Source organism: Scyliorhinus torazame, chromosome 14 (genome assembly GCF_047496885.1).
Source record: "Scyliorhinus torazame isolate Kashiwa2021f chromosome 14, sScyTor2.1, whole genome shotgun sequence".
NCBI lineage: Eukaryota > Metazoa > Chordata > Chondrichthyes > Carcharhiniformes > Scyliorhinidae > Scyliorhinus > Scyliorhinus torazame.
Genome location: NC_092720.1, coordinates 157,819,810 through 157,834,699, shown reverse-complemented (window position 1 = coordinate 157,834,699; position 14,890 = coordinate 157,819,810). Strand labels below are relative to the sequence as shown.

General features: G+C 44.9%; 1 long non-coding RNA gene across 1 annotated transcript; it reads left to right on the top strand.

The window, feature by feature from the left end:
• Positions 1-5,993: 5,993 nt before the first annotated feature.
• Positions 5,994-14,522, top strand: LOC140390107 (uncharacterized). The gene is made up of 2 exons (XR_011934557.1): positions 5,994-6,228; positions 14,324-14,522. It is a non-coding gene; the product is annotated as an uncharacterized lncRNA (long non-coding RNA).
• The last annotated feature ends 368 nt before the right edge of the window (positions 14,523-14,890 follow it).

Here is a 14,890-nt window from a genome sequence, read left to right as displayed (position 1 = left end):
TGCCCCGGTTTCCTCCCACAGTCCAAAGATGTGCAGGTTAGGTGGATTGGCCATGCTAAATTGCCCTTAGTGTCCAAAATTGCCCTTAATGTTGGGTGGGGCTACTGGGTTATGGGGATAGGGTGGGGTTGTGTGCTTGGGAAGGGTGCTCTGTCCAAGAGCCGGTGCAGACTAGATGGGCTGAATGGTCTCCTTCTGCACTGTAAATTCTATGATAACAGTGGTTTTTTGAAAAAATTCTCGGTTTTTAAAATGGAATTCAAATTTCGCAATCTGCCATGATGGATATCGAAAATGGGGCGCCGGAGCATGATCCCGGGTTTCTGCATTACGCTACCACAAGATATCAATACCATCGCCTCTTTATTGACAAATATACAGCCAATTTTGTGTCATCTGCAAACGTTTTCATCGCACCAGTTTATGAGTCTAAATTGTGATATAGACTAGAAACCGGGGATGGAGGGCAGTTCTGAGCCTCCTAAAATTTTGCTGATAGCAGTCTCTATTCACATAAAAACACAACCGTTATCCATTACTCTTAATTCCTGTCGCTAATTCTAGATCTCGTTACTGTTCCTTGGATCACGAGGACTTTTGCTTTTTGACGAGTCTGTCGTGTGGAATTTTGTTAAAGGCCTTGAAAAATTCACATCCATCGTGCTGCCCACATCCACCTTATTTCTCACCCCCATAAAACAACCAACCAACTTTATCGGAACTGATCTCGCTTAATAAATCCACCCTGAATTTCCTTGATCTGAAAACCTTCAATACTTCCTCTCCCACGATATGTATTCCATCTAATATTTGTTGTCCTTCCTCCTTAACTACAATCCAGTCATCAACAAACACTTGTGAGCCGAGTTGCAAATATATCATGATGAAACCCTCTGCGGGTCGCAAATGTTGAATTTTAGTGTGGGCACACCCGGACTGGGCAACACCCCTTCCCTTCCGCCATTTCTCCACTGGCCAAAACCCTTCCTATTTCTCGACTCGACGATGTTCCATCCCCACCACTGAGCGATTCCGCCCGCGCAGACCTCCCGATTGGCCGACACCGTTCTCAGTTCCCAATTGGCTGATCCCCCAACACCTTGCTTTTTGCTCTGCCCTGCCTGAGCGAGAAGGTCCGGGAAACAGGATCAGAAACCTTTCGAGGTAAGGAAGCAGGAGGAGAACGGCAGTCTGATCCTGATAGTCACTTAGGGGAAGCTCAGACCCCTTGTGTTTCTGCCCCTCATCATTCGCTTCTCCCCATTTTCATTTCAGTCGCTGTAAGTGTCGATAAGTTCAAAAGGAAGGGGAGGAAGAGTTTGAGAAATCCAGAATGTTTGGATTTCATTTGATAAAACTATCTCCATTCAGAGAATTCGATTTGATCGTCATTCCAGGATAATTTAGGTGAAGAATTTCAATTGTCTCCCTCAATTTTACTAACGTCGAGATGGCCAATGAAAACTTTTGTGCTGAAGCTCCATAGGCTCTGCATCTCTTGGTCATTTTCGCCAAGTCAATCCTGCTGTTTCCTGGAGGAGATCAGGGATCTATCCGCAGCTGCTTGTTATGATGGAGCTTAGGATACACTACACTCCCTGGGCCCACGGTAACTGCTGGTGGCTGAGGTTAAGAGGCCAGTGAGACGCTGAATGAGAAAGGTCACCTTGCTGGGATCTTTGAGGCCTTCAATGCAAATTTTCATGCAGCACCAAGCTGAAGGAGAATGTAGGGGCGTTAAGGTGATGAATGGCCCTCAGTACCTGTCATGGTGCTGGTGACGTGCACATCTGTGTGATGTTTTGCTCGAATGATGATGCAATCGAGCAAGTGACAGCGTTTGGACTGTGGGTGATGCTCTGAGGTTTTATATTTGTCTCACTGGCGGTACAGTGAGACAAATATAATTCTTCAGGAGGAGGATACTGTGGGAGTTCCCTAATCCTTCCATTCCCATCTTCCCATACAGAGATTAATGTTCTTCCGGCTCTGGGACTGAAATCTCCACGGAGGTTGAGTTTGATACCTGTTGAATCCCGGGGTTCAGTTTGCTCAGAGTCGCTGTAGAATCCTTTTTTAGTCTTGTCTATATATAAGTCAGCTATTTTCTACAGATAAAAGATAGCTATTTAGCATTAAGCCCCTAGTCTATTAAATACAATTTTAAAACGCACTCATAACCTCAGGTCATTTCAAAACACACATTCAGCATTTCAAAACATAGCTTCAAAAGAACACAGAAACAGATAGATTAAAACAGCATTCTTATTCAGCTAACAAATACATTTGCAAGATAAAGTGACCAAGGATAGGACAGGCTCCATGGCAACGGCACAGTCAGCTAAAGGTGCTATTGTCCTCAGCAAGAATCCAGTTCAAGCAGCTTGCGATACGGACGCCGAATCGCATTCCATAGCTCATACAAGAATACATTTTAGGTTACTGTTGCGTATCAATGAGTGGCAACTAACCCTCCAATCAAACTTATTTAATTCTAACCCAAACCAATTAGGATTACATTGGGGTGTAGATAGATGACTAAAGTCTGATGTGATTTGGAATAACCATGATGGATTTTCGGCCATTTTTCTCTTTCTTTCTCTCTCTCCCGCTTTCATAATCAATCTGTACTTTGACTTAACTATTTGCCTTCTCTCTGTTTTTCATATTTCACTTTCTGACTTTGACTTTTGAAGTTATTGCGAGCTGTTTGCCTGAAGAAGAAAATCATTTCTGTGATTGTTTGCAACTTGAATAGTCTACAGATTGCCTCCCTTGTGAATCCTATGCTAGGTGGACTTATTAGAGAATAAGACTTTAAATGATTCTCAATTGTAATCAATAGAGACAAATAAAACAGATTCTTATTTGCACCTGAGAAGTTTTAACTCAAATTTCTCCTGAGTTTTAGTGATCGCAAAGTGCTGCTAAAACCGCATGAAAGGTCTATCATCCTGGCGTAGTTCGGCAAAAGGGCAGGAGCTCTGATCCGAGATTGGACGAAATCGGAGAGGTTTGGCAACCTTCAGGACGAATCAGAGGAGGCCCAGGAGCACGGAAGATCTAAATGGCTAGACTAGGGTAAGAAACATCTTTTTCACCCATTAAAAGTCTTAAAGCCGCATCAAGCAGTGCTTCGACCCCTGGAAAGGACATTTTTATAGACTGTGTTAAATCAATCAAGTGCCGGTTGTTGAGACTGAAATAAAACGGGGCTGAAAGAATAGTCACGGTGGTGTACATCTGTTGCCTCACGTGTATAAATGTTGCGCTGATGACCGTGACACGCTGATTCCTCATTATGAGGATTCCGACGCTGATGATAAACTCCTTTATCCCAGAAAAGGATTTGCTGAGGCGCCATACAAGCTCATTTTTGATGGTGAAGCGCAACCCATGGAGGCATAATCCCCCCTCCATTTTATTCTTCCAATTGCCCTTTTCATGTGCACACCGTCACATTTAGGGCATCAATGTCCCCTTGATGACACTGATTTTCCCGAGCTATAATGGCGATGGGATGCTCAAGCCTGTCGCTTTTGAGACTGTCAAGCGTGCCCTGATGTTCCAGCTCCCAGGTTTGAGTCTGACGAGTGTGTGATTTTTACCATGACCTGGTCGCTGCACTCCGAGTACCACGTGGTATCGACAAAGCAGAGACTTGTTCCAATGACAAGGAGCTTCCAAGACAATTAGAGTCCAGACTCTGTGAGACATTAACACGTTCTGTGTGAGCTCACAGACTGTCGCTTATGTAATAAATGGACAGCAACAGATTGAAGCTGAAAAATCAGTCCAAGCAGCAGCCAGGCTCACAATGAGCAAGAGCACTGAGGTGATGATGCAGCTGTACAAAACCTTGGTAAGGCCACATTTGGAGTACTGGGTACAGTTCTGGTCGCCTCATTTTAGAAAGGATGTGGAAGCTTTGGAAAAGGTGCAAAGGAGATTTACCAGGATGTTGCCTGGAATGGAGAGTAGGTCTTACGAGGAAGGGTTGAGGGTGCTAGGCCTTTACTCACTAGAACGGAGAAGGGTGAGGGGCAACTTGATAGAGGTTTATAAGATGATCAGGGGAGTAGATAGAGTAGACAGTCAGAGACTTTTTCCCTGGGTGGAACAAACCATTACAAGGGGACATAAATTTAAGGTGAATGGTGGAAGATATAGGGAGGATGTGAGAGGTAGGTTCTTTACCAAGAGAGTAGTGGGGGCATGGAATGCACTGCCTGTGGAAGTAGTTAATTCGGAAATACTAGGGACTTTCAAGCAGCTATTGGATAGGTACATGGATTACGGTAAAATGATATAGTGTAGATTAATTTGATCATAAGGGCAGCACGGTAGCATTGTGGATAGCACAATTGCTTCACAGCTCCAGGGTCCCAGGTTCGATTCCAGCTTGGGTCACTGTCCGTGCGGAGTCTTCACATTCTCGCCGTGTGTACGCGGGTTTCCTCCGAGTGCTCCGGTTTCCTCCCACAGTCCAAAGATGTGCGGGTTAGGTGGATTGGCCATGATAAATTGTCCTTGGTGTTCAAAATTGCCATTAGTGTTGAGTGGGGTTACTGGGTTATGGGGATAGGGTGGAGGTGTTGACCTTGGGTAGGGTGCTCTTTCCAAGAGCTGGTGCAGACTCGATGGGCCGAATGGCCTCCTTCTGCACTGTAAATTCTATGATAATCTATGATTAATCTAGGACAAAGTTTCGGCACAACACCGTGGGCCGAAGGGCCTGTTCTGTGCTGTATTTTTCTATGTTCTATGTTCTGTGAGATTGATTTCACTCAGTCATTGCCGTGGTGGGGGAAGGGCAGTCAACTCGACAAAGTTATTCTCAATATAGCATAAAATCCGCAAGGCAGAGGGAGAATTTCGGTTTTAGTTTATAGCCGGTTTATATCGGAGTAGAAAACATCTTCTCGAGGGCGAGAGGAGTTCGGGAATATGAAGCCGTGTTTGGAAGATGACAAAGATCTGGGTTTTCCACATGTGAGAGATCAAGAAAGGAGAAAAAAACAACAGATCAGATTCCGGACAGAAGCAGGGTGTTATACTTCTCCAGAGTATTCCAATGCAGAAACATAGTCTCGGTCCAGGGAAGTCCAGGAATCTGAAACCAGATTTGAGGGAATATCCGTAACTGTCCCTGATGTAATAAATGGACAGCAATAGACGGAAGCTGAACAATCTGTCGAAGCAGCAGCCAGGCACAGAATGAGCAGGAGATTGATTTCTCTCTCATTGCAGTGGTGGGGGTGGGGGGGTTATGTCTTTCCCACATATTTATCAGAGCTCACAAGGCAGGTCAGGAGATGGTTTTGCCCATCAGAGCGAGGCTGTTTAAGCTAATAGTTCACTTGAAGTTTGGTTAAAAAGGCCCCACAGTTCGAAACAGGAAAAGTCAATCAGCAGGAGTGAGAATTGAAAGGGGAGAAAGAGCAGTTGAACGATAAAACAAAAAGCAGAGGCGCCGTGAGGAATAACAGCGAGTGGCTAGGAAATGGAATACACTGCCGAGCGTGTCGTGTAGGCGGGTTCAATTGTGGCTTTCAAAGGGGAAATCAATAATTATAGGAATAGAAAATGAATTGCGCGCCTATTGACAAAGGACGAGGGAGTGAGGCACGTTGCTTTGCTTATGCTCAGAGATCGAAGGAGCAAGAAATATGAAACTGTCTCATTCTGTGCTGTAAATATTCTCTGATTTTATGAGCACAACACAAGTGAAATTGATAATGAGGTTTTTGATCCAACTGAACACTTGATAATTATGAATCAAAATCTTTGTGCAACTCAGTAAGGCTGTTGTACATAATTCGGTGCATTTAGCTGCACTCTGGGACAATGATAAATTAGGCTGTTCGTCCACACCAGGGATAATAGCAAAATAATTTGACATTTGCCTCTTGAAGGAATACCAAAGAAATGTTTTAAAACTTTATATTTCATGACAGATCATCTGAGCAAAACGGTCATTAAATCAGTTTGCTCATTCGCATGCAATTAATATGCCTCCTTATATTCCCTGGGTAACTATCTCCGTGGAGATTCCTCTCTGTTATATCATTAATCAGGATTTCTCTCAATAAGTCCCTATATATGCACAGTTAGAGTGTGGCGTCTCACAGAGCACGGATTAGTGTTTCACACCAGCAATGGAATACCCTCTAATTTTCCAGATTGAGCTCATTTACTACCCGGTCCTCGGAGCCTTCGGAATCGCTGGTAAAACAGTGAAACCAGATGACAAGAAGTGATATTAATGTGTGATTGTTCATCTTTTTCTCCAATTTTCCTTAAAATCAGTTACGTGTACGTTTTGTGTTGCTATTTTGTTCAATTTTTAAATTGAAATAATATCATGCCTTTATGTTTCACCGGAGATGTTCAACGCATCAACATTCACAGGAGCAAATACTTCCACAGAGGTAGAACTAGCAGCAGATTAAAAATATTTCAATAATATTTAAGTCTCTCAATATTTAAAGTGTGTTCGAGTTATAAGGTGGGGAGTTTGTTTTAGCACTCCACATTGAAATCAACGTACACAGCAGAAGTCTCGCTTGTCAATTCGAATTGATGCCAGTTTAGTGGTTTTTCGTGACTAGTTTAAGAAAATAGAAAATGTCAGTGATCACTCTTTGCGACGTCGACACATTAAATTTTCCACTTCTTTGCCCAGGCAATGTTTAGCACAGATTTGTTGGGGAAGCATGCGGCGCAGTGGTTAGCACTGGGACCGCGGCGCTGAGGGCCACAGCTCTGGGTTACTGTCCATGTGGAGTTTGCACATTTCCCCCATGTCTGCGTAGGTTTCACCCCTGCAACCCAAAGTTATGCAGGTTCGGTGGATTTACCACGCTATATTGCCCCTGCATTGGAAAAAAAACCTGGGTACTCTAAATTTATTTTTTTTAAACTAGATTCATATTAAGGATCTTTATCCCATTTTAACAAGATTGGAATGGAGCCACAGGTGTCGCTGTTTGAATTGACAACTCCAAATATGCAATGGTGAGCAGATTTTAAACTGTTCGTGTTACCCTGAGAAGGCACAGTTTGTGCTTTATCCAAAACTAAAGACTGATATTCTCACACTGAGTGACAGTACAAAACGAGTAACATCTAAATGTTAGCTTTATATCCCTCCTGACTCATACTGTGTCACAAATAAATATAAAACCATGTGTCACAATCAGTATCACACGGCTACACTGCTGCCTCCCAGCTGTTCAATTCCGGCCTTGGTTACTGTCTGCATAGAGTTTGCACTTTCTCCACGTGTCTGTGTGCGTTCTCTGCGGGTGAACATAAGAACAGAAGGTGCTTCGGTTTCCTCCCACAGTCGAATATGTGCAGGTTACGTGGGTTATGGGAATAGGGAGGGGGATTGGGCATAGGTAAGGTTCTCTTTCAGAGGGTCAGTGTAGACTCGGTGGGCTTCATGGCCTTCTTCTGTACTGCAGGAATATAATTGGTTCTAATTGTACGGAAGAGTACACACTCCAAATCATGCAGACAATAAAGGGACAGGTCCACAGAACTCTCCCCGTGCATAGAACATAGAACGATACAGCGCAGTACAGGCCCTTCGGCCCACGATGTTGCACCGACATGGGAAGTCAAAAAACAAAAGCTATCTAACCTACACTATGCCATTATCATCCATATGCTTATCCAATAAACTTTTAAATGGCCTCAATGTTGGCGAGTTCACTACTGTTGCCTTGGATAACGAGAGATCCCTTGGATAACGAGAGATATTGTAGGCCTCCTTGGATAGCGAGAGATATTGTAGGCCTCGTCAAAAAGAAAAAAGAGGCATTTGTCAGGGCTAAAAGACTGGGAACAGACGAAGCCTGCGTGGAATATAAGGAAAGTAGGAAGGAACTTAAGCAAGGAGTCAGGAGGGCTAGAAGGGGTCACGAAAAGTCATTGGCAAATAGGGTTAAGGAAAATCCCAAGGCTTTTTACACGTACATAAAAAGCAAGAGGGTGGCCAGGGAAAGGGTTGGCCCACTGAAGGATTGGCAAGGGAATCTATGTGTGGAGCCAGAGGAAATGGGCGAGGTACTAAATGAATACTTTGTATCAGTATTCACCAAAGAGAAGAAATTGGTAGATGTTGAGTCTGGAGAAGGGTGTGTAGATAGCCTGGGTCACATTGAGATCCAAAAAGACGAGGTGTTGGGTGTCTTAAAAAATATTAAGGTAGATAAGTCCCCAGGGCCTGATGGGATCTACCCCAGAATACTGAAGGAGGCTGGAGAGGAAATTGCTGAGGCCTTGACAGAAATCTTTGGATCCTCACTGTCTTCAGGGGATGTCCCAGAGGACTGGAGAATAGCCAATGTTGTTCCTCTGTTTAAGAAGGGTAGCAAGGATAATCCAGGGAACTACAGGCCGGTGAGCCTTACTTCAGTGGTAGGGAAATTACTGGAGAGAATTCTTCGAGACAGGATCTACTCCCATTTGGAAGCAAATGGACGTATTAGTGAGAGGCAGCATGGTTTTGTGAAGGGGAGGTCGTGTCTCACTAACTTGATAGAGTTTTTCGAGGAGGTCACTAAGATGATTGATGCAGGTAGGTCTGTGGATGTTGTCTATATGGACTTCAGAAGGCCTTTGACAAGGTCCCTCATGGTAGACTAGTACAAAAGGTGAAGTCACATGGGATCAAGGGTGAGCTGGCAAGGTGGATACAGAACTGGCTAGGTCATAGAAGGCAGAGAGTAGCAATGGAAGGATGCTTTTCTAATTGGAGGGCTGTGACCAGTGGTGTTCCACAGGGATCAGTGCTGGGACCATTGCTCTTTGTGGTATATATAAATGATTTGGAGGAAAATGTAACTGGTCTGATTAGTAAGTTTGCAGACGACACAAAGGTTGGTGGAATTGCGGATAGCGATGAGGACTGTCAGAGGATACAGCAGGATTTAGATTGTTTGGAGACTTGGGCGGAGGGATGGCAGATGGAGTTTAATCCGGACAAATGTGAGGTAATGCATTTTGGAAGGTCTAATGCAGGTAGGGAATATACAGTGAATGGTAGAACCCTCAAGAGTATTGAAAGGCAAAGAGATCTAGGAGTACAGGTCCACAGGTCATTGAAAGGGGCAACACAGGTGGAGAAGGTAGTTAAGAAGGCATATGGCATGCTTGCCTTCATTGGCCGGGGCATTGAGTATAAGAATTGGCAAGTCATGTTGCAGCTGTATAGAACCTTAGTTAGGCCACACTTGGAGTATAGTGTTCAATTCTGGTCGCCACACTACCAGAAGGATGTGGAGGCTTTAGAGAGGGTGCAGAAGAGATTTACCAGAATGTAGCCTGGTATGGAGGGCATTAGCTATGAGGAGCGGTTGAATAAACTCGGTTTGTTCTCACTGGAACGAAGGAGGTTGAGGGGAGACCTGATAGAGGTCTACAAAATTATGAGAGGCATAGACAGAGTGGATAGTCAGAGGCTTTTCCCCAGGTTAGAGGGGTCAATTACTAGGGGGCATAAGTTTAAGGTGAGAGGGGCAAGGTTTAGAGTAGATGTACGAGGCAAGTTTTTTACGCAGAGGGTAGTGGGTGCCTGGAACTCGCTACCGGAGGAGGTGGTGGAAGCAGGGACGATAGTGACATTTAAGGGGCATCTTGACAAATACATGAATAGGATGGGAATAGAGGGATACGGACCCAGGAAGTGTCGAAGATTGTAGTTTAGTCGGGCAGCATGGTCGGCACGGGCTTGGAGGGCTGAAGGGCCTGTTCCTGTGCTGTACATTTCTTTGTTCTTTTTGTTCTTAGGGCATTCCACGGCCTCACCACTCTTTGCATAAAGAACCTACCTCTGACCTCTGTCATATATCTATTACCCTTCAGTTTAAGGCTATGTCCCCTTGTGCTAGCCATTTCCATCCGCGGGAGAAGGCTCTCACTGTCCACCCTATCTAACCCTCTGATCATTTTGTATGCCTCTATTAAGTCTCCTCTTAACCTTCTTCTCTCTAACGAAAACAACCTCAAGTTCATCAGCCTTTCCTCATAAGATTTTCCCTCCATACCAGGCAACATCCTGGTAAATCTCCTCTGCACCTGTTCCAAAGCTTCCACGTCCTTCCTATAATGAGGTGACCAGAACTGTACGCAATACTTCAAATGCGGCCGTACTAGTGTTTTGTACAGCTGCAACAAGACCTCATGTCTCCGGAACTCAATCCCTCTACCAATAAAGGCCAACACACCATAGGCCTTCTTCACAACCCTATCAACCTGGGTGGCAACTTTCAGGGATCTATGTACATGGACACCGAGATCCCTCTGCTCATCCACAGTTCCAAGAATTTTACCATTAGCCAAATATTCTGCATTCCTGTTATTCCTTCCAAAGTGAATCACCTCACACTTGTCTACATTAAACTCCATTTGCCACCTCTCAGCCCAGCTCTGCAGCTTATCTATGTCCCTCTGTAACCTGCAACATCCTTCCGCACTGTCGACAACACCACCGACTTTAGTGTCTGCAAATTTACTCACCCACTCTTCTGCGCCCTCCTCTAGGTCATTTATAAAAATGACAAACAGCAACGGCCCCAGAACAGATCCTTGTGGTACGCCACTTGTAACTGAACTCCATTTTGAACATTTCCCATCAACCACCACCCTCTGTCTTCTTTCAGCTAGCCAATTTCTGATCCACATCTCTAAATCACCCTCAATCCCCAGCCTCTGTATTTTCTGCAATAGCCTACCGTGGGGAATCTTATCAAACGCTTTACTGAAATCCATATACACCACATCAACTGCTCTACCCTCGTCTACCTGTTCAGTCACCTTCTCAAAGAACTCGATACGTTTTGTGAGGCATTACCTACCCTTCACAAAGCCGTGCTGACTATCCCTAATCATATTATTCCTATCTAGATGATTATAAATCGTGTCTCTTATAATCCCCTCCAAGACTTTACCCACAACAGACGTGAGGCTCACCGGTCTATAGTTGCCGGGGTTGTCTCTACTCCCCTTGTTGAACAAAGGGACCACATTTGCTATCCTCCAGTCCTCTGGCACTATTCATGTAGCCAATGATGACATAAAAATCAAAGCCAAAGGCCCAGCAATCTCTTCCCTGGCTTCCCAGAGAATCCTTGGATAAATCCCATCAGGCCCCGGGGACTTATCTATTTTCAGCCTGTCCAGAATTGCCAACACCTCTCCCCTACGTACCTCAATGCCATCTATTCTAATAGCCTGGGTCTCAGCATTCTCCTCCACAACATTATCTTTTTCCTGAGTGAATACTGAGAAAAAATATTCATTTAGTATCTCGCCTATCTCTTCAGACTCCACACACAACTTCCCATCCCTGTCCTTGACTGGCCCTACTCTTACCCTAGTCATTCTTTTATTCCTGACATACCTATAGAAAGCTTTTGGGTTTTCCTTGATCATACCTGCCAAATACTTCTCATGTCCCCTCCTTGCTCGTCTTAGCTCTCTCTTTAGATCCTTCCTCGCTACCTTGTAACTATCAAGCGCCCCAACTGAAACTTCACACCTCATCTTCACATAGGCCTCCTTCTTCCTCTTAACAAGAGATTCCACTTCTTTGGTAAACCACGGTTCCCTCGCTCGACGCCTTCCTCCCTGCCTGACCGGTACGTACTTCTCAAGAACACGCAGTAGCTGTTCCTTGAACAAGCTCCACATATCCAGTGTGCCCAACACTTGCAGCCTACTTTTCCAACCTACCCCTCCCAAGTCATGTCTAATGGCATCATAATTTCCCTTCCCCCAGCTATAACTCTTGCCCTGCAGGATATACTTATCCCTTTCCATCGCTAATGTAAACGTCACCGAATTGTGGTCACTGTCCCCAAAGTGCTCACTTACCTCCAAATCTAACACCTGGCCTGGTTCATTACCCACAACCAAATCCAATGTGGCCTTGCCTCTTGTTGGCTTGTCAACATATTGTGTCAGGAAACCCTCCTGCACATTTGTACAAAAAATAACCCACCTAATGTACTCGAACTATGTCTTTTCCAGTCAATATTTGGAAAGTTAAAGTCTCCCATAATAACTACCCTGTTACTTTTGCTCTTGTCCAGAATCATCTTCGCCATCCTTTCCTCTACATCCCTAGAACTATTAGGAGGCCTATAGAAAACTCCCAACAGGGTGACCTCTCCTTTCCTGTTTCTAACCTCAGCCCATACTACCTCGGAAGAAGATTCCCCATCTAGCATCCTCTCCGCCACCGTAATACTGCTCTTGACTAGCAGCGCCACACCACCCCCTCTTTTGCCTCCTTCTCTGAGCTTACTAAAACACCTAAACCCCGGAACCTGCAACAACCATTCCTGTCCCTGCCTCCGAAATGGCCACAACGTCGAAGTCCCAGGTATCAACCCATGCTGCCAGTTCCCCTACCTTATTTCGTATACTCCTGGCATTGAAGTAGACACACTTCAAACCACCTACCTGAACACTGGCCTCCTCCTGCAAAGTCAAATCTGTGCTCCTGACCTCTATACTCTCAATCTCCCGTACCCTAAAACTATAATCCAGGTTCCCATGCCACTGCTGCATTAGTTTAAACCCCCGCAAAGAGCACTAACAAATCTCCCCCCCAGGATATTTGTGCCCCTCAGGTTCAGATGTAGACCATCCTGTCTGTAGAGGTCCCACCTTCCCCAGAAAGAGCCCCAGTTATCCAGAAATCTGAATCCCCCCCGCCTGCACCATCCTTGTAGCCACGTGTTTAATTGCTCTCTCTCCCGATTCCTCATCTCATTATCACGTGGCACGGGCAACAACCCAGAGATAACAACTCTGTTTGTTCTCGTTCTGAGCTTCCATCCTAGATCCCGGAAAGCCTGCCTGACATCCTTGTCCCCTTTCCTACCTATGTCGTTAGTGCCAATGTGGACCACGACTTGGGGCTGCTCCCCCTCCCCCTTAAGGACCCGGAAAACACGATCCGAGACATCACGTACCCTTGCACCTGGGAGGCAACATACCAAACGTGAGTCTCTCTCGCTCCCACAAAATCTCCTATCTGTGCCCCTGACTATCGAGTCCCCAATTACTAATACTCTGCTCCTCTCCCCCCTTCCCTTCTGAGCAACAGGGACAGCCTCCGTGCCAGAGGCCCGTACCCCATGGCTTACCCCTGGTAATTCCCCCCCCCCCCCCACAAGTATCCAAAGCGGTATACTTGTTACTCAGGGGAACGACCGCAGGGGATCCCTGCACTGACTGTTTCCTCCCAGTCCCTCTTACAGTTACCCATCTATCTCCAATCTTTGGTGTAACTAATTCCCTGAAGCTGCCATCTACCTCCCGAATGATCCGAAGTTCATCCAACTCCAGCTCCAGTTCCCTAACTCGGTCTTGGAGGAGCTGGAGATGGCTGCACTGCCTGCAGGTAAAATCAGCAGGGACACTAACGGCATCCCTTGCCTCAAACATCCTGCACGAGGAACATTGCACTACCTTCCCTGCCATCCCTCTAACTTCCAACCATGTTCTGGTTAATAAATAAATAAATATAATATAATATGGCACTTACCTCACACCAATGGGTCTTATTATTAGGTTAGAGGAGGAGGGTGGGTGGGAGACACTACACGTGTAGTGTCTCAGGTTTCCTCTCCACCAGAATTTATTGTGTTGGGGGGGGGGGGGGGGGGCACCTTCCCAGAAGTCCGCGGGTCGAACTTCCGGTTCCCGCCTTATATTAAAAAAATAAACAAATAAATAAAACTGAAAAGAAGAACAGAATCGGGACCAGGTAAGTGTTTTTAAATCAAAAACTCACATCCCCACAGGCCCCTGCACTCTGCTCCCGCCGAAATTCTGAGGACTGCTCCTGTAAGGTAAGTGTTTTTAAATCAAAAACTCACCTCCCGACAGGCCCCTGCACTCTGCTCCCGCCGAAATTCTGACAGTTCTGACAATTCTGAGGAAATGCAGTACAGTTCATAAATGAACAGAGCAATGACTTTTATGGTCATTTCGAGTGTACTAATTTAAGATTTAAAAATAGATCTCTGGTTGTTTAAGAGATAGGAATTAAACAGAATGACTACAGTTACTTTTCCTTTAGCACATGTGTTTCTATCTAATATCCCCATCCCTATTAGCATTCTAACAGATCCTACATCTACGCTTGTGACCTTTGTGACAAATTACCATGGCCATAAATAAAGACTGTTTATAAAGAAACAATTACCCTTGATTCAGAATTAGAAAACACAAATTTGAATATGTTTTAAATACTATTTCCATGATACTTCGGTGACGGTTTTGACTTTCCTGTTTCTTACAGTCAACTTGGTAGCAATTGTGATACTGACCCGAGGAAAATGCGGTCTCTCCAAATGCATTACTCGCTACCTAATGGCCATGGCAGCAGCGGATCTCACCCTGGTTATAATCGATGTCATATTACGTCGGATTAATAACATGTACTTGCCAATTAATTTCCTCTTTATGACTCCAGTGTGTACATTAAAAGGTGTTGCATATCTTGTATCTGTAGATTGTTCTGTTTGGTTTACTGTTGCCTTCACTTTTGATCGGTTTGTCGCAATCTGCTGTCAGAAGTTACAGTCAAAATATTGTTCTGAAAGAACTGCGACTGTCATTATCGCTACTATGTTTGTAGTGAGCTGCCTGAGAACCATTCCTTTTTACTATATAAATGAACCTGCACTTATAATTAACAATATGCCTTGGTATTGTAAACCCAAATTTCAATTCCTCAATTCCCCCTTTTGGAAGGCATACGAGTGGGTTGATAGCATACTGACCCCTCTATTGCCAATGTTATTAATTATTTTGCTCAATGGTCTGACAGTCAGACATATCACAGTGGCAAATAGAGTTCGGAGGG